Raw genomic sequence first — 22,068 nt, 5'->3', positions numbered from 1 at the left:
GACTAAGGCCTTCCGGTGCACTTGAGTTCACACTGACTTCAGGCAGTCACCGTTTCACCGGCGGCCCTCATTACGAACCCGCTCTTCTGAGGGGAGCAATTTGCGGAACAAATGACTGACAAAATGAACATTTAAAGATGAAGTGCGTGAGAGAGATGTCAGTGGGTGCGGCCTGCTAATCAGAGCCTGCATCTGCACACACAGACTTCTTCATTAGAAGTAATTACACCACTATAATGGGAAGCCAGTGAGTATGAGAGCGAGAGAAGGATCAGAGGAAGTCCGTGTGCGCCGCTTAACAACGACAACAACTACTGGAGACAGCGTTTGTGTTTACCGTATGAATAATTTGCCGCCCAGGAAAGTAGCTAGTTGTTGAATTCGCGAATAGATCCCATTTTTTGCAGCTTGTTCTGCCCGCGGTTCAGTTTAAGTTTGTTTTATTTGAACATTGTAACGCTTTAACCGCTTGCGGGTGGTTTGTCTGCTGGACGTTGAATAGTGCATTTCAGCTCACCTGACCTGCGATGCAGATAAAGTCCTCTGTCGGTGTCAGATCACAAGAGCCAATCCAGCCCGTTGATGTTTAAACGCTTGAACGGGGTTTAGAGGCCACTGTCGGAGATAACAGACAGAGATAAAGCAGGCTTAGACGGAACAGAACGGATAAAGAGGCAAAAAAGGAAAAAGATTTACTCTCTCTGATGGGCAGACAAGAGGAGATAAATTATTTATATATATATATATATATATATATATGTATGTTTGTGTGTGTGTGTGTGTGTGTGTGGGGGTCAGTAAGATAAATTAAATTATTTATTAATTTAATAAATTAAGTTTTCAAATTAAGTCTCTTATAAGCTCACCAAGGAGGATGCACTAAGTTTAGGGTTAGCAGAAGTTTTTTTTTTTCCTGCTGACCACAGATATAGATTTATAAGGTGAAATAGGCTGCAAAAAAATCTGAAATATTATTACAGCACAAAAACAGCTGTTTTCTATTTAAGTGTATTTCAATTGTAATTTATTCCTGTGATGCAAAGCTGAATTTTCAGCGTCTTTAGTGTCACATGATCCTTTAGAAATCAAGATCAACATTTATGATTATTAATCAATGGTAAAAAAAAAAAATACAAATGTATAGAGCCCACTTTAGATTACAGCAGACCTTCTGCATACAATGTAATCTTACAATATGAAATACTTAAAGTATAAATACATTTAATTTTTCTAAATCATTACCGCCTTATTATACCGCCTGCACATTGTTTCCGTTTACAAGGAAAATCTGTCAAACATACCACGTAATTTAAGCATAGCTGCTTTTTCAATCAATCAATCAATCATTTTTATTTATATAGCGCTTTTAACAACGCAGGTTGCATCAAAGCACAGTACAGTATAAAGTAGAAGACTTTTTTACAGTATAAGTGCTTTATAATTTCACGGGTGTTAACCCCCTCGTTCCCAAAACGTTGCATATTGTTCCCTTTAGGTACTCTTTAGGTTCACTGTAAAATCGGTTTAATTACGCCGTACATTGCAGCTTGTAAACCAAAGCTTTCCTGCCTGCTGTGTACAATGCATACATTAACGCAATGTATATGCTGTCACTTTTGATCGATTCGCTGCCGAATAAAACTAATAAAATCTAATACATTAATCATGCAATAAATTATAAAATAGCGCACGAACATCTTATTACCACAGGCCTACAGTCATCATAACCCAATAAAATTCCCAGGACAGGATCCCGGCCGCCTTTTATTGAGGATCAAACATTGAGCCCCCTCAAGACAAGAACTCGCGCTGTATTCATTTTAATATAAATTAAATAATTACTCATTTAAATGCAATTTACCGGGCTGCGTGAATCCAGCGGATGATAGCAGCGTTTTTCACCTGCCCGAAAACTCATAAACCAAGCGCGCTAATTAAGACCGCGACCCACATCGGCAAACGGGATCAGCCACAAACACTCATTTCCTCGTGGAAATGACCGAGATGCTGCTCGCAGATACCGCAGCGATCCGATTACATTATCAGCGACACTAATGCCACGAGGAAGAGGACGCACGCGACCTGTTTGCGTGCCATATTTGGCGACGTAGCAAAATTCATCGAAACGATTAGAGGAGTGGCGTTCGTTAGCGTTAGCGACCCGCGGATGAACTGCGGGGCGAATCTCGAGGAGGAGGACGTCGAGATACCGGGCTCTTTCGGTCGCATCTTTGTTAATCTTCTCCGGCGTGATTACTCGCATCGATTCCACGTGATAGCATCGTAAACAAGGACCACCGGACAGGTGACGGATGGGGAAATAACCAGCGGAGACCTGACGAGGATTCAACACGGAGAGAGAGAGAGAGAGAGAGAAACCGAGCCAAAGGCAATAAAACTTAGTTTACTCAGTTGGCCCTTATTTTAAAGTCATATATTCCATGTATGTGTAAACGCTGGACAGGATGCATCAACAGGGTGTTTAATACCCAGGTGATGAAGCGCAGACGCCCGTGATAGAAGGGTTTTTGTAGTGCGCGCTCATTCACTTAAATCAACGGTCCCACGGCAGATAATGAACAAGATTAACCAGCGAGAACGCATTCCTGTTCAAAATAAACCGTCTTTGTCGGCACTGATGGCTTGAAGTCCGTGGAAGCTTAAAAGCTTAAGAATGCTTCTGAAATGATCTTTCGGGAAAGCGAAAATATGAAATGTCCGCGCAACACAACATTTGCACAATTAAGCTCCAGAAACGTTCTTGCTTTCCAACTAAATGGCTTTCCTCGTCTAAAAGTGCACACAGAAAAACATGCAGACGAATCTTAATGGGTAAAAACTAAAAGAATAGTGCACCTAAAAAGTGAAAATTGGCTCTGCAGGTCATCCGAGACCTAAATGAGTTTGTTTCTCAATGTAGCATGACATCACATGCTCAGCAACGGATCCTCTGCGGTGAATGGGTGCCGTCAGAACGAGTCATATCACATTAATCCACACGTAATCCGCACCACTCCTGAATATTATATTTGTGATGTTTTTAATCAGCTGTTTAGACTCTGGCGGCACCCATTCACTTGTCAAACGATCAATAGCATCTAAAATAACAGTTTTTGTTTACATATGTGTGTGTACTGTGTATATTTATTATGCATATATAAAGACACACACATAAAGCATATAATTTGAAAATACTTACATGTTTTACATGTATATATATATATATAAATTAATGTATACTTATATGTACCTATATATATATATATATATATATATATATATATATAATAAATATACACAGTATAAAAAACATTTATTTTGGAATCAATTAATTGTTCGACGGCGCTACTATAAATCTGTTCCCATGAAGAAACAAACTCTTGTAAACGATAACAGAATCATAATTTTTTTTTTTCACGTGAACTGAAACTTCTCGGTCTATAAAAGAGTTCGCAGAGACCCACAATCGTTCCTTTTCTACTTCTGACGGCAGAAGTTTCTGCAGAACTATTTACCCGCCGCTCGCTCCGCTGTTTGTTGCTTTCATGGTTCAGTCAGGTCTTCAGCAAAGAGCGCTCGTGTATTTTCCGCCCATATACAGTCATGAAATGGTGTGAAGCCAGGCGAGGGTCATTAGCTGCGGGCCGGCGATGATCAAATGGTTTGTGTGTGTGGAGGTTATTAATGTGGCTCTGGGAACACATAGGCGGCTGCGACAGACATCTGTGAGTTAATGAAAACTTCACAACGGCGCGAAGGCGACCGCTGAAGGGGGAAAAGAACTGAAGAAAAGGCAAGAAATGAAAGAATGGATCGTGCTGGAAGGGAATAAGATGGAAACGAATTATGATGCAGCTGGAATGGAATGAAATGGATCTGGATGGAACGAATCAGAATGGAATGGAATGGAAATGAGCTTGGAATGGAGGATACAAAGAAATCAGTAACGCATTGCAATAAGGTTCAATTCATTAGTATGCATTAGGCATCGAGAGCTAACAGTGAATCGCAATTACAGAATTTATCTGGAATAATGCTAATTTAGAATTATACCGTGGTTAATGTTAATATACAACTTTACTACCATTAAAACACACCATAAAATACCATCAACATTACTATTATCAAAATATTTGTTATGCATGTTGTGTCTTCGCAGTTACTTTATTATATTAGTTTTAAAAAGCACAAAAAATACTTAAAATGTTTTGCACACTGGATATCACACACACACACACACACCTATATATCTACCTGAGAATCTATCTATATAATTGTTAGTATCTGATTTCATTGGTTTAAATATAATGTTAAAAAGTATGTTAAATATTATTTATTGATTATTGATCATTTATTTTGAGTTGAAAAACAGAAATAAAATTACTTAATTTGGCATACTGAATATTCAACTAAAGAAACATTTACATAAACAAAGAATTTTATTTATATATATATATATATATATATATATATATATATATATATATATATATATATATATATATATATATATATATATATATATATATATATATATATATATATATGTATACATATATATATATATATATATATATATATATATATATATATATATTAAAAATAATATTTTTTAAAATAATGATAATCTTCTACAATTTATATATAAAATGTATTAAAAATGTATTAACATGTATTAAAAATGTATTAACATATATTAAAAAATGTATTGGCATTTGCAGAAGGAACATTGCATTTTTCATCATGCCTATTGAATTACATAACCGCGTACAGTAACGTTAACATAATCGTATTAGTTGATGTAATTGCATTAACTGACATTAACATATACAACCTTGTTATAAAGTGTCATCACGTGATGATCTAACGACCCATTTCAACAGCCCGCTCTCTTTTTTTACGCGGATGTGCATAAAGGCGTTCAAAAGTAGATTTTTCTCTGGCAGACACGCCGCACGCTTCCACGCGCACTCAGATTGATTACGTCCTCAGCAGCGTTTATGGGCACTGTCTAAGCCTGCTGGGAGAATGAATCAGGGGCCGTGAACAAGCTTTCTACACCGACTCAGGAAGACCATCTCGCGCCTTAATATCTGCTGAAATTAAGAAGAGCAGACACTCGCGGGAAAGCAAGTGTGTCAATTAAAAATACATTTGATGACTCAATCAATAAATAAAGGAATAAATGCATTTTTAAATAAATCATGGTTACAGTACTTTACAATACTGCCGTCTTTGGCTGTAGAAGGAAGCGATTTAAATGTTTTTTATGTAACAGTGGCATTAACGCAAACGAAACATTAAAAATATTCTTAATGGATGTTATGTCTTTAGTGTTACATTTATCTAATTACTATTCTTATAAAATATATAAATTTAATAATTGTGCTGTTAATTCGGACAGTAGAGCTGTCAAATTGATTAACTTTGATTTAGCTGCATTCAAAATAAAAGTCTGTGTTAAAAATATAAGCATGTGTACTGTGTATATTTATATGTAAATACACATACATACATTTCATTATCCTAAATATATATATATATATATATATATATATATATATATATATATATATATATATATGCATGTGTCATTTATGTTTTTTTACATACATGTAAACACAAACTTTTATTTTGGATGCAATTAATCGTGATTAATTGATTTGGCACCATTAATATTTATATAAATAGGCCTGCACATTGGATATCAGACACTTTATTTTTATATTTTTTATATTTCCATATAGCATCACAGTTTGTTTTCCTCCCACTAGTTCAAATATCTAAAAATCCTTTGAGATAAATGTACAAGATCCCACATTAGATATCGACTTTGGCTTTCAGACAATGCGTCTTTATTATAGGTGCATTTTATCTTAATTGCAAACAAGCTAAAAATGTAAGTAAAATAAATCTGCCAGTGCAGTAAGACACTCACATATTCACAAAATCAATGCATTGTTGCACAAATGCGTTTTGTTATTCTAACCGGCGATATGTTTTTTTTTGCAGCGTTGATGTTGCAAAGTGTGATGACTAGCCGATAAATCTGACTCATTCCTTCACGAGGAAAATGTTTCCATCGATGAAGAGATGCCATCGGACCCACAAGGACTCTCAGGACATTAATTTGCAATGATGCCACAGAAACCGTATTGATTAAGTACTTAAAGGATTGCTTTCGGTATTGGCTCCCAGAAGGAGGGCAGGTTTGTTATTGCCTTTTAAGGGAAAAGCAAATGAAATTGAGCCACAAACAGTTAATCTGTTTAAAGTTGCAGCCGGCATGTCCTGTTCAAGTGTCTGTAAAATAATTGACAGACTGGATGCTCTCAGGGAGCGACGAAAAATGGATGCAAATGGAGCATGCAGTCAAACAAGCACTGCAGAACTGCAGTGCGCGCTTGTGCTGTGTGTGTGTGTGTGTGTGTGTGTGTGTGTGTGTGAACAGATTGAGTAAATGTGTGTTCTGCTGTTTTCCTGCCACACCAGACACACACTGGCTGCTCTTCATGTTTAGAATGCTAATGCTGCCCTGCCGCTATGAAACAGTAAAGGGCACCGCGGCATTAATCACGGCTTCTCTCCACCCTCCGCGCTAACACCTGCTGCAGTCGCCTCCACCTGCTGAGAGCCGAGGACAGGAGAAACCGGACCGCTCACACCTGCCCTGCCAGAAGCATCTCACAGATATCCAATATAAGGTGACGGCAGCAGTAAAGGTGCTAACAACACTGCAAAGATAGCCATAACGGAGTGTATATTTACACTATGCGCAAATAGCCAGCTTCATTGGCTGAGGCTCTTTACGCTAACTCCGCCCCCACCAATGTGTGATCGGGATAGTCATCCGCACAAAACATGGCCATTTGATATCAGCTCCGGCGGTGCAATAAAATGTAAGATGGTTATATTTTGACGCACGCTAATAGGTTTTGAATCCGACTATTTTTTTACATTTCAAATCGCATCAGAAACGCATTTCTTTTCAATAAAAATGAAGGAAATAATCCAGAAATTGAAAATAAAGAATGGGGTAGGTGTACGTATGGCTTTATTAAGGGTGTCAACCATGACAATAATTGGAAATGAAATTAACAATTGCACTCAATAAGTTGCGTTCTGTTTTATAATGTACTTCAATACTGAGGTGAAGATAATTGTAATAAGTAGCTATTTGTAGAAAATGCTATTTGCACTTAATGCCGCTATTTTCAATTAGCGTAAATAGAACCCATTGCTATTTGAACTTAGTGTAAATAGCATTTTTTACATTACATTTTGAGCATTTTCAATCTTCAGGTACGAACCCGATTGTTGGGACATTTTTTACATTTGAATAAAAAAAAAACGGATGGACTTTCAAAACTAACGTTTTATTCACAGCAGAACATAGATAGCAACCGAGAAACGCTAAACGAGCTCATTTCAAATTTGATGCAAAATGTTGACCTTTTGAAAAGATTCAGCTGGGAGAACATCTAGCATCTAATTAAGTTAATCAGGTCTGTAGCATAAAATGGATTTCTTATAGAAATAGGCAGAGTCTCTCAGAAGTAAAGATTGACTCATCTGCAAATTGCATTATCAACAGTGCATGGGATCATTAAAGGATTTTGTGTAAAGACCTTTGTTGGATGCCTGTGGTCTTCGGGCCCTCGGACGACGCATTACCAAATGGGCTCAGGAATACTTCCAGAAACCACTGTCAGTAAACACAGATGTCAACCAAAGCTCTATCATGAAAAAAAGAAGCCATATGTGAACACGGTCCAGAAGCACGCCATTTCCTGTGAACTAAGGCTCATTTAAAATGGACAGTTTCAGAGTGGAAAAGTGTTCTGTGGTCAAGAAGAGTCAAAATGGGACTTTTTCTTGTTGGAAACCGTGAACACGGTGTCCTCCGGGCTAAAGAGCGGGGAGACCTTCCAGCGTGTTATTAGCATTCAGTTCAAGAGCCAGCATCCGTGATGGTATAAAACAGAATTATTTTAAGGCTATTTTCCAGTAAGACATTGGTTGACCATTGCTAAAAAACTACAACAGAAAGAATCCGATGCTATCTTTATGACACAGACTTATACAGTCAAACCAAACATCATTCAGATACCAGATATAGTTTTTGCTATCTTTTTACTAGTGAGTGCAGGACTTAATTTATGTAAGCGATGATAGCAAAATAAAGCAATCTGTGACATATCATACTCAACCAAACAGTGGACTGCCAATAAAACTGATAAAATATTTGGGAAATGCTAATCCTAATCATTTTTCGCTTAAGTGTTTTTCCTTTAATTGCTAATGCAACCTTTTCACACCACAGACTGAACAAAATCAATGCTCTGTAACTGGTTGAACTAAATTATGATTCTACTTAAATTTAACAGCTGACAGCTATTCAACTGAATACATTACATACCTTTCTATCAAAGTTATCTGACATTATCTTATTTAACTTCTTGTCATATTGCATTACCATTTTCTAAACTATACCAAATAAACTGATTATGTGAGAAATGTTGAAGGCGACTGAATACGTTCTGGTTTGACTGTAACTCCTCATATCCGTGAGGCATATATGCTGAGCAAGGGATATTTTTGTGTGCTGACTAACAGATGGTTTAGTAGGGAAATCGATATTGTTTATATTGTTCTGCATGAAGGTGGGTGGCACTGCAGCGCAGGGAATACAAGACATGAGCAGACAATGGCAATGAAGTACAACAGTTGACTAAACATAACAAACTAAACGTTTAGAAGATGGCAAAACTAATCGATGCATCCTGGGTATCTTGTCCTAGAGGGAAATGAACATGGACTAGAAAAATTTCAGAAGGCAACTGAGAGCAGCCAGATACTTTAAAGATGGTGAGATGATGCAATAAAATCATCAGGAGCACACGGCAAGAAAAAGTGTCTGATTTCCTGTGCAAGTGACCTTTAAAATGCTCCTCCTAAACATAAAAATCTGATTCTGAACATGTGTCCAATTTATTATTCATTTTGTTTTCATATGTTGGAATCGATCACTTATAAATAAACAATTATGGCGGTAAGAAACTTTTTATTTCAGAACAAAATTAGCCACTTGATTCAGAAGAAGTTCACAAATCAGTTTGATTACTCACGCACCAAAATACTAATAATGAATGAGACCAAAACAGCACTGGACGATTTTATATACATTTTCAGGCTGTGTTTGGAGAAATCTTTTTTTGGGCATTGGTGGGCAACAAACATTTAACCGTTTGCTCAAAATTGCAACATTTTTATCGAACAGTTGGTAGGAGAATGTCACAACATGCCAACTAAATTCTACGCCCTTGTTATTAGCTTTTTTGCGTGTGTGCAGATTAAGAACGACTCTCTACTGCAGGCGACGACCATTTATGTTTATATATGCATAATAATAGATGGACTAGAAACGCTCAACGCTTTAAAGACACCTCGGGGGAGCACGACAGAGTCAAAACCGCAAAGTGTTTGCCGTTTCTTTCCTGACCTTCCATTAACGCTGTGCTTTTGCAAACAGAACGCAACCTGTGGAGATTCCATTATGAAGCAATTTACTTTACCTGCCGAGTGCTTCTGGCAAATTACTACCCAGAAACTCCTTCATGCGAGAGGACGAGTCTTAATTAAGCTGCCAAAACACTTATGTCTAATTGTATGACATGAAGTTAGGATGGTCTGCCACAGCTTTAACACACGCCTCAGTTTGTTGAGGTCAAAAATAGGTAACATGTAAGAAGCTAAGCATAGAGTATTTGTAACCAGTCATAAGTACTACCTGGTCTCATGGTATGAACGTACTCGGTGTACTTTTTAGCAAGACGTGAAATACGTACCGACAAGTTATCAAACTAAATAAACTCTGACACCATTTATTCCCTTTTGGGTTTGTTTGGTGGATCGCGGAGTACAGAGATGTTCTTGAGAGAAGCTCCGGTTCAATCCCGTGTAACTACGCTTCAACAAAATGTCGAAACGACACGGTTGCGTCAACGAATGCGTTTTGCATTGGTGACACTATCGGGTAGGTTTAGGGTTGATTTGGTGTAGGGCGTATTTCAGACTTGATAGAAAATTAACCTTCAGCGAATATTACAATTCTGAACCGCTGCAGTACATAGCTATATCGATGTAATAAAACGTGCCAGGGTTTACATATTGAACCTGTGTTTTAAAGACATTTCTCTTTGAAACTGAGGCACAAAGTAAGGTGCGAAGAAACGTTGTTGCACAAAAAGCGCACAGAGGTATGTATATTTATGAGACCAGGTTGCATAAGTAGCATATAAGTAAGTATATCTGTAGCCAGAATCGCCAAAAATACGCTGTATGGGGCAAAATTGTCAAAAATAGTAAAAGTAAATATTAGGTAAAGATCATGTTCCATTAATATATTTTGTAAATTTACTAGCTATACTAAATTGTAATTTCTGATTAGTAATATGCAACGTTATGGACTTAATTTGGACAACTTTAACGTCGACTCCAGATTTTCAAATAGTTGTATCTCAGCCAGATATTGTCTTACAAGCCATACATCAATGGAAAGCTTATTATGTCTTGATTTCACAAGACTGACTCTTATAACTGGTTTCGTGGTCCTACGCTATGTGGTGCCAAAAATGCACAGATTTTTAAATAAAGTCATTATTTTTGTTTTATTTACGTACAAAAAGTGTTCTTGTAGCATTCCGGTTGACCCACTGATGGCAGATGAAATATTCTGACGGTATCTTTCATACTTTTCTGAACCTCACTCCCCTCAGTTCATTAATTGCCAGTCAGTGGGACAGAAACAACCTTCCCGGTTTTCATCCAAAATTTGTGTCTTGAAGACAAACAAAGCTTTTACGGGTTTGGAACGACGTAAGGGGAAGTGATTAATGACAAGATTGTCTTTTTTGATATGAAATATTGCCCCAAAAATAGGGTGAAATAACCTTTAATCACAACATAACCTCAAATTCTGCAGCCGATCGAATGAGAGACTCGCTGCTTACGTAACAAGGCTTCTTTTAGCTGTTTTACGGCCCATTTTTGGACCGAACATACAGTAATTTTAGTCTGCTCCAGAAGCGCAGCAACCGTGTGATTTTAACAGGAGAAGAAAGCAGCAGCAGATCAAACGTCGTCCACCATGAAGTCAGTTGTGGCCCCGCTCTGACGTCAGCGCTTATGATGCCTCGGCTAAAAATCTAGGTCATATTTAAATCTTTGAAATCTACGTCCTCCCGAGCAAATATGGATTACTTTAAATTTCACTTCCCGTCTCTCTCCACCAGTTTTCGGCCTCCTCCCCAGCTCCCCTATGTGTGCCATGCCTAAAAATATCTGCTGCACTTCAAAGAGATGTTAAGTGTCTTCCAGCTACATCCAGAAACATTAGAGACAGACACAGAGAGGAAACTGATAGCTGCCGACTGTTTAATGGTTCGACAAAAGCACAGAATGCAAAAATGGGCCGTGATTAAACAAAGTGATCAGCATTTTAATGCAAAGCGAATGAAGCGTCTAACCTCCTCTTCGCTGTGGTAAAACTGGGGGATTTAACCAAAATTCCCTCTACAGATTTACCACTGCGATTTATATTTAGAAAGGTGCTAAATTAAAGGGTCTGACTGATTAGCATAGTCCATTTAGCTGCTGTTCTCTGGTTGCATATAATATATATGTTATGTATACACAACTTCATAAACTATACTAACGATAAACAAACTTGATGTAAATAAAAAATTTTATAGACAAGCTCACAAAGTGGCAGAATAGGATTAAAAGTAGCAAAATGATTAAACAATTGTTATTAGTTTGATATAATTTATTATTTGGTTTATTTTATTAATACTGTTTTATATTTATCTATTAATCCATTTATTGTTAATAATAATAATAATAATAATAATAATAATAAATGTTTAGTCAAATATTAATAAAATTAAATTAATTAATTAAATTTTTATTTCATTTTTTAAAATTGTTATTGTTGTCTCTTTGAATGATTAATATTCAATCAATCAATCAATCAATTTTTATTTATATAGCGCTTTTAACAACACAGATTGTATCAAAGCACTGAACAGTATAAAGTAGAAGAATACAATGATAGGGATTTATAAATGACGAGATTGAACAATTTGTTATTAAATGCAGAGACAGCCTCTGTGATCAATTCGACGATCTAATTAATGCAGACTAGCAATCCTTTAATGGATTTGAATAATAAAAGTGTATTAGTGTGTTATGTGTAGGCTAGGTTAAAAAGATGTGTCTTTAATCTAGATTTAAACTGACAGAGTGTGTCTGCCTCACGAACAGAGTTAGGGAGATTGTTCCAGGGTTTAGGTGCTAGATAGGAAAAGGATCTGCCGCCCGCAGTTGATTTTGATATTCTAGGTATTATCAAATGGCCAGAGTTTTGAGAACGCAGCGGACGTGCAGGACTATAATGTGATAAGAGCTCGCTCAGGTATTGAGGAGCTAAACCATTCAGGGCTTTATAGGTAATTAATAAGATTTTAAAATCTATACAGTGTTTGATAGGGAGCCAGTGCAGTGTTGACAGAACCGGACTAATATGATCATACTTCCTAGTTCTAGTAAGGACTCTGGCTGCTGCGTTTTGGACTAGCTGAAGATTTTCTATCAAGCGTGCAGAACAACCACCCAATAAAGCATTACAATAAACGCATAAATTAATATTTCTGCATTAGACGTTGAAAGCATAGGTCGTAATTTGAATATGTTTTTGAGATAGAAAAACACAGTTTTACAGATTTTAATAATACAAATAATCATAATCCTACTGATTAATATAGTTTATTAGCTTAAATGTAGGGCGTTGACACACAAAAACATGATTTAAACATGATAATGGACGAATCCCACGCATAGACATGTCTAGGTCGTGTCAAACCCCCAAATTAACAAACAAAAAGAAAAGATGAAGTCTAATTTTCAAGGGCATTCTCTGCAGCTTTCATAAGATTCACCCAACTAGCTGTTGTATTGATTTGTGAGTGTGTTCCTCTCTATTTTAGGCTGTTCTCTTCACCTTCACAGCGCCCTGTTCTCTCTCCTCATCCTCTTGTTTATGTAACGGGAGATTTAATGTTTTTATGCAGAGCGAGCGCTTGCACATAATTCACACTACGGTTTATATTTGTCATTAGCGGAACGAGACGAACGGCAGAAGTGACTGATAAGTGTAGCTAATGAGTGGAAAAACCTTTCAGGAACGACACGGGACGATGACATCAGAGCATCCGGTCCGCGGGCATCAAACACACATTAGCAGCAAAGCGCGGAGTTTAGTAAATGTGTTCATGACTCATCTGAGCCGCCTGGATTTATTTACTTGTGTGTCTGACACAGAGACAACGTGCGAATGCATAAGAACCAGAAACTAAACTTTTATCGGCCCTAGTCCTGTGTAGCCCGATTTTTGACATTTTGCAGCTCATTCTGCTTTTTCAAAAGGTTATACAATCAGCCATATACATAATTTACAAGGCAAACAAATAAAAAAAAAAAACGGGGTGAAATTTACGTGCATCCTGACAGATTTATGACTTTAGTCACAAGCCAAGATGTTTGAAAAATGCTCCTGCTCCTTTTGTTTGGGATCGTTCTATAGAAATATTTTTTTTTGCTTTGTTAATTTTTTTTGGTTTTGCACCGTATATTTGAATACTTGATTTTATCATAATTATATGCCAGCACAGAAAAATGCATTTAAAATATATGTGCATGGATAGTTAGCATACACATAGATAAAAGTGTAAACAATTGATTATAAATAAATCTACTACAACTAAAACAAAACAAAAATATTTAAATAAAATTGTCAAATTAATAATCACTGTATTAGTATTATTAATTGTAAATTAACACTTTTTTAATTGATTGTCTTACTGTCTGAAAAAAAAAAATATATATATATATAAATATAAAAATATTATATATATATATATATATATATATATATATATATATATATATGTGTGTGTGTGTGTGTGTGTGTTTCAGTAACTGTAATAAAGCAGAAATAAATTAAAAGTATTAGATGAAAAATTATAAGCAATGCTACTATGAAAAAAGTTGAATTCTTCTTAAAAAAAAAAGTAAAACAAAAACTGAAATGAAATAAATTAATGCTAATTAGTACTAATTAAATCAATTGTAAACATCCACATATTAATAATTACTATGTTATATACAGTAACAAATATACTTATAAATAACATTAATTGTCTGTAATGTGCTCCTTTGAACCCACTATGCTTCCTGACTCATGAAACCTGTTTGGAAACAGTCATTCTAACAGCAACTCTGTGATGCCATTTGTTGCAGAAATCACAGTTTAACAGATAAAATGACGTTTTATTAGACGTTAAACCCCCCTGAGAGCGTCATGGGCTTGAGGCAGAGACTCCAGTACATGCTGGCAGTCTTTCTAGAGCACTTCAAACCAATCAAAGCAATAGATTTTGTGAGCTGTCCAAGTAATATCAGGTTTTACAATGCATTCTTGGAGCGTGCTGTAAGGATGATTACAGACGGGCAAACTCACCGCGTCCCTCTCGTGCCGTGCCGATGAGGTCATGTTGTAAAGGGCAGATGGGGGCCGTGGGGTTTGGCAGGTGTAGAATCAGATGGGCGAGCTGAAGTCCTGCCAGGGCCGCAGATCACAGCCCACAGTTCATCTGGAGCCGAGGGCCCGAGGTCTGCCGTCAGTCCGCGCATAAAGGGCTGCATTTACACTGACGATATCTGGCACAGATTTGATCTGTAAAGAAAGAGAAACACGCATCTTATCTGATATCGTCTGGTTCGGCCCAGATACAAAATGAAATACAAGAGAAATTACAGTAACCCATACGGTGTGTTTTATTTAATAATGACATGTATACGACACGCCAAAAGCGACAAAAGACAGTGATATACAGATATACAAAATGGTGTAATGTCAGTTTCCTATCCAAATGTCACTTCAAAATACATGTAGTTGCACTGCAGTAAAAAAAATAAAAATCTAATTAACGCATTATTGCATTAAATACCATTGTTAATAAATAATTCTCATTACTGCATAACATTGCATTTATATATATTAATTAATATTACATTATTATTTTAATATATTAAATAATATATATTTAATATATATTAATAATATATTTAATTTTGTCAGATCAAATTTGATTGTATTTAATTTCATTTTAAATGTAATAATAAATGTCATCAAATATATATATATATATATATATATATATATATATATATATATATATATATATATATATATATATATATACATTTTTCTAAATGTCACATAAAAATGTAGTAATAATTAAAAAAAAATAATAATCATTGTAAAAAAATAAACTGGAAATAATATAAAATAATAAATAATCAATTTTGTTGTTTTATCTAATTTCAGATTAAGCAGCTTCTATAGCCTACTTCAGAATTAATTTAGTTAATAAAATGTTGTATTAAAATAAAATAAAACACAAATAGATCATCTCGAATCGTTTTTTTAGATCAACCTATTTGTAAAAGTCACTTGGTTGGCTGCATTAAATTGCACAGCACTGATTTTCAATTAAAGAAAAACGTGTTTGAGCATTAATTCATCAATTCCATTTGGGAAGATCAATTTTGGGAGTTTTGTAAAAACTGAAATCAGAACATAATTCTCCCCTTTAGGCCTTGCAGTGAAAATGCACCCAGATAGTCTTACAGGAGCCTGTCTTGCAGTTTTTCAATGAGTTTTTAAACCATTAAAAGAGCAACGCAGCATTCTGAACGCGTGCAAGCTCTCGCATTACGTCAAAGCGAGGCTGGTCTTAAGATGCACGTGGATTAGAAACGGCAGGCGTGAGGTACTTCAGGTTTATTTTGGGGTTGAAACAACTCCAAGTCAGAGCACCATCAGCTCGTAAACAAAAAAACCTGCGCATGCAGCGGAAGGGAAAAGAGGCGATTATATCATTGAGTCAAACAATAAGGACCGCATACAAATAACATCATACTAGAAACCAAATCCACTGTCAATTAGTTTTGTTCATGCTCAGAAAAGACTAAGCGCAATCGTGAAAATAAAGACCCTGTCTCCTCTTTTAACACTTACCGTCTCGTGTCTTTTTCCTGAACAAAAAAAAGTGCAGAATGCGACAAGGGTTTACTCACAGAAACTCTCCTCCTCTCCGTAGATCACAAAACTTCATTTCACGGTTATTAAGTTCATTACGGCTGTCGTGCTCGAGCGCTCCGGAGAGACTTTCGGAGAGGTGAGAGCATTAAAAGAGCTAATAAAGGCCAAACAAACGCAAACATCGAGGCTTTTTAGGAAAAAATAGAGAAAAGTGACGTTATTTAGTTTACGTGGATAATTATCCAAATCGTCGGTTAGCGGTTTTAACGAATGCCTACCTTTAAAGGGATAATTTACTCAGAAATAATTCAAATGCTCTAAAAAAATATACTCCATCCAAGACGCAGATGGGTTTGTTTCTTCATCAGATTTGGAGAAGTGTTGCTCATCATCACTCAGCAGTGGATGTGAATGGGTGCCGTCAGAAAGAGAGTCCAAACTGCTGATGAAAACATGTGCACTGATCAAAATCCCAAAACCTCTAAATAAATATGTTGGGTGATTTTGATGTGCGAGGATAACTGACTTTTTTTTCCGATGGAGGAAGAGTTTTTATGATTTATGGACTTCATCAGAAGAGCCCTAATGATGGATTGTTTTTACAAACTCAGCTTTCGGCTTCACGAGATGTTAACTGGCGTGGTGTGAATTATTGTAATGTTTTTATCCACTGTTTAGACTCTCATCTTGACGGCACCCATTCACTTCCATTGGTGAGCAAGTGACGCAGTGTCCAAATCTGTTCCTTTAAGCATGAATGGTTTGAGTTTAGTTTGATCTCAAAAGCAGAGAAGAGCAGAATAGATATTGTCACACTGCTGCTGAAATATAAGTTTACTTACTATTAAAAGAGTCATCGAAGAAGACAGTCCTTGTTTCGTCTCGATGACCCTTTAAGAAGGAGATAAGAGAGTCGCTCTACTGATGCAAAGGTTACGATCGCTCTGAAAGTACAGATACAAAGACAGGTACAGAAGTGAGAGAAAACTCAAAGGATGAAATATATCACAGAAGATTCGAAATTAAGATAAAGACTAGACGGGGCATTTCAGGTGACCTTTAAACCGCACTAATAAGAGTACGTGTGTGGCTCTGTATGCTAGTGTCAGTCTCGTGGATAACCTACAGACTGATGCATACAGCACACAAAAAAAGTCTGGTTTTACGCAATTTCTGGGAATGAAGATACACAGGTTTTTATCAATCTGTCAGGAAACCAAAGGCACGTTTACAATGTTTTTTTGGGGTTTTTTTTACAAGTCTTGTCTGCTTATTCTGTATCACACGTAACATCTTTTATAGGTAAAGACAGAACGAGCGGAAAAGACTTTATTGGTGCTTTATATCTCGCTATAGGAAATGTCCTGGTCATATTTTAATAAGGCACAAATTCTCATTACTGCATCTAATTTTAAATTAAATGTAAATAATCCCCAAATGACATGAATGTCACAAAACTTTTTTTGCATTTAGTTGGTCTCATTGAATTGTTACATTGCTGCTCTGCAGAAAATAAAATGAAAATTAAATAAGTAACTTGTTTGCATTGCATTGCATTAAATACAAATGTAAAATATAAAAAAAGGTATATTACATAGCATTGATGAAATAAAATAATGAATTGCTTTGATACATTTAATTTTAAATTAGACACATAAAATGTATTTTTTACTGTCCATAAATGTCACTTAAAAATTTAATTGAATTTGAAAATAAAATAACTTAGCCAGATCAATGTTGATGTCATAAAATAAATGACATTAAATTTAAATTTTAAATAAAATAAAGTGCATTCTCGTTACTGCATTACGTTGCACTGTTAACATAAAATAAAATAAAATTGGTCTGGGCGTAATTTTAAGTACAAATTTAAGTACAGTTTTTGATACCAAAAATTATTATAATCCATACTTTTCATAATTCATGCAATTGCACTCTACAATCAGTAGAGGTGGGAGTCAGTCTGGGTACACGAGGATAGACCAGAACTAACACTTTTACCCAGAATTCACCGTCCTACGTGAAGACAGAACGTTCTCTTCACTTTTTTCTTGAAGCTCATCTTCAGCACAAAGCAGCAGATCCCGCATCTCTTTCACCTGCACAGATGCTCTAAATTGAAGCGCTCTTTACAAGGCATGCTTTCAGCCCAAGGTTTGGACAGACGGGACCCATCTGTACTGAATACTAAAAGCCTGATGCCGCGGCGTCTGTCAGGAGCAGCAGTCATCAGATATTCAGGCCGTGTTAGTGTGTGCTGATACCGGTGCGAGAAGAAGACAGACCGAAGCGTCTGCCCACCTTTGATGTCCAGGAGGAATCGGAAACCCGCTTCTCCTTTTTTATCCCGACACCCTTTTCTGAACAAGGGTGTTTCAAGGGGAACATGAGTATTTCTACCTTATGCCCAGAATGAAATAGCAGCAGCTTCCAACACGCTGGATTCTGCCTAAAGTAGCCATTATTTGACAATATTTCCAAAAAATTGCACGCTACATTGTTCACCGTTCATAATGTGTGAGTGAAGGCCAATTTAAAACTTTAAAAAAAGGATATTTTTAATATATTTTGTGTAAAATAATTAAACATTTCAAATGTATGCAATAATTAGATATTTAGAATTTTTAAATGTAAAAATGTGCTATTTCACATATATAAATTAAATATGCAATGATCAAATTTATATTTATGCCAACCTTGAAATAAAAATGTATTTTAAATGTGAAATGAAAAAAATATATATATATATATATATATATATATATATATATATATATATATATATATATATATATATATATATATATATATATATTAAACAATCATTTTAAACTAGTAGTACACTTTTCCAAACTGCCCTTTCCTCTTCACATCCATGATTCAATTCTTTTTTCTCACTTTTTCATTCTCCTTCCTGCTTTTTAATCACGTACTTTAATTTCCGGGTATGTGGGAAGAATGTTGACCTCCGTTAACCTCACACTCCATAATGGCTGACGGATCAAGTGGCCGATAAATCAGGATCATCTCTGGGAAATAGAAAGAAGGCATTCATTAGCAGGTGCTCCTGAAATCTAATCCTACTTTTGCTCTTCATTCAAAGAACCCGAAATGTTCCCAACTAGGAAGATGGTTTGACCCCGGTGTACGATCATGCATGATTATGAATGTTAACTGGACGCCTTTAATGGACATCCAAGCAGGTTTGGAAAAAGCCAGACTGCAAGTTTTGCTAGACTGCAAAGTAAAAATCTTCAATTTATGTGTTGCTTGCAATATATTTAATTTGATCGGAATACTACCTTTAAATGCCCATCAATGGAGACTATTATAGGTTTTTGGCTGTTGCATTGTTGCTGCTTTTTTTGGCATCCTATGCTATGCAGCACACTAAAAAAAGCTTTTGTTTTGTTCCATTGAGCTACTTATGACTGTTTATACCAGCACTCATCCATTGTTACTTCAGTACCATTGAGAGTATTTAATATAATTATTGTTTTTATTTAAATATGTAGAGTTTTCTTATTTCATAAACTATTTAACTTTTTTCTTATTTTAATTTATTTATATAGTTTTTATTTATTTTATATTGGTACATATATAATTGCATAAAAAATACAAATGCTATAATATTACATTTCTATATTTTTATTATATTTAAGAATCGAAAAACAATGCAAACTAGACTTGAATACAATGTGTTTTCGTGTGTGTGAATGTATTTTACTTTATTAAAATTTTTATTATTTTTTTGTGTTGTAATGTTCATACGTTTTTAATGTCTTTATAGTTTTCATTCATTTCTATTTCCGTTTTTTTTTTCAATACATGCCATGAAAATAACAAATATTACACTGGCAACTAGCTGAAAAAAGTGGATGCAAGTTTTTTGATTTTATAATTTTTTTTTCAATTAAAGTTTGTTATTTTAATTAACTTAGTTTTTTTTTTAATGATTTTTAATCAGATTACCATAACAATAATAACCTGTTGTAAACTCTCTTTAACGCTGCAATTTTTTGCATGCATGCTGGTAGATTGCTATTCTAAAATAACAGATTAAAAAAAGCTTTCAATTACTATTATTATTCACAAAAACAAACCTCATATTCAAACACTCGAGCAGGCCAAGAACAACATCTCAGCTCATTCATTCAAGGACCGCAGAGGCATCAGTCATCACGACCGGAACGGGAAAGAGATCAGTCAGCCTGTCAGTACTAAATGCTAATGCGCACCACTTCAAGAGCAGAATTATGGAGGCGCTCATCTCGTCCCGCTTTCGAAGGCCCCGACGAATACTGATACGCTTCAGCGTGAGAAAGTGGGAGACCTTCTTCTCTGCATTCACGATGTTCACACGTCGAATGTTTACAGGGAAGTTCCTCCGGTTCTCCGAGCGACCTCCGACCGAAGAGCTCTCTTGATGTGGGAAAACAAACAGGACGTCGCGTCTTCAGAACCTCACAGCAGGAGCTGGCGGGTTTTGAACTGCACGTGGGCCTGTGAATGATGAGTTCACGACTCGTAGCTGTCAAGCTCGACGTCACGTGATGACCATCGGACGATCCCGTAGCGCCCGGTGTGTTGTTTAGGGTCCCTGGGAGAAAAAATAAATACGCGACATTTTTTATACGGCCGGGACAAACAACTGTGATTCACATACTATGCATTCAGTGTCCTGGTGAAGCCATTAGGAGTCTGTTAATCAAATAAAATAAAGCTTGGTGACTGAATTCAATTGACTGATTAATATACCTTTGCTGAAAATGTTCTCAGCCTCAGGTCATCCAAGATGTAGAAGCATTACGTCAATCGCTCACCAATGGATGTGAATGGGTGCCGTCGGAAAGAGTCCAAACAACTGATATAAACATCACAATGATCCAAAAGTTCAGTTAACATCCTATAAAATGAAATACTGTGTTTGCAAATTAAATACATCATTAAGATGCTTGCTCCATTGAAAAGTCCATCTTCCGTTGTCCTCTCACATCAAAATCCACCAACTTATTTCTTTAGATCTCTTTGGGACTTGTAATCGTGTTTGATCTGTGCATTTCCCTCCTGATTCAAACCATTTTTTTTTACTGAAGAAAGCAATATCATAAATGGGTGATGATTTTATCAGCTGTTTGGACTCTCATTCTGACGGCACCCATTCACATTCATTGGTGAGCAAGTGATGTAATGCTACATTTCACATTCGCCCCCAACACATTTTCATCTAGTACATTACATATTGTATAGAGGAATACATTAATAAAATGGACAGAAATCTATATTTACCTATTGTTTTCAGTGTATAAAGTGTTTAAAATGGTTTTAATATCACGCTGCCTTACAGGCAGTGGACAGCAACACGGCTCAGTAGGTTTCATAACAGAGCTCTTGTAACACTAAACAGAGTGTGGAGAACCCCAGGATATTTTAATGCATGACATAGCAGTTTCTCTCGTGAATCTCTGACCGAAGGGTGAACAATGTGTCCTCTGGAGCATGTCTGCTGCATTCTGAAACAGCGGACCTGTCCTTTCTCACGCTAACAAGCTAATGTAAACATGCAACTCAAACAGGAAGTCAAGGAGTTTGCAGTGACTGAGTAAAGCTGCTCTGTCTCCTTTAGTGTGCTCTACGCTGGAATACAAAGGACTTGTCATTTATTTTATAAGCGCAGTGCATCGACCAAAACTGAAACATTATCGTAAACTAGCGTTGTTAAACTGGGGACTAGCCCCAGCTTGTTTTCTGGTCTCTGCTGGACACCAGGATGGTTTCCACCGGTCTGGTTTTTACTATTTTAAGGGGTTTTATTAATTTGTTAACTGGTTAGGATGGCAGATCAGTTGGCTGTCTGCATCTAAACCACCTTGGCCAGGTTTTGAAACCAGCTAAGACCAGGA

At 36.1% G+C, this 22,068-nt stretch overlaps 1 long non-coding RNA gene across 1 annotated transcript; it reads right to left on the bottom strand.

Annotated features, from left to right (window-relative positions):
* Positions 1 to 517: 517 nt before the first annotated feature.
* Positions 518 to 20,742, bottom strand: LOC122330705. The gene is made up of 5 exons (XR_006248064.1): positions 20,269 to 20,742; positions 19,099 to 19,194; positions 17,008 to 17,109; positions 14,579 to 14,794; positions 518 to 615 (listed from the first exon to the last, which is right to left on the bottom strand). It is a non-coding gene; the product is annotated as an uncharacterized LOC122330705 (long non-coding RNA).
* Positions 20,743 to 22,068: the final 1,326 nt, after the last annotated feature.

This window comes from Puntigrus tetrazona, chromosome 25 (assembly GCF_018831695.1).
Source record: "Puntigrus tetrazona isolate hp1 chromosome 25, ASM1883169v1, whole genome shotgun sequence".
NCBI lineage: Eukaryota > Metazoa > Chordata > Actinopteri > Cypriniformes > Cyprinidae > Puntigrus > Puntigrus tetrazona.
Note: the sequence above shows the minus strand (reverse complement) of the source record. Positions and strands in the feature narration are given on the sequence as shown.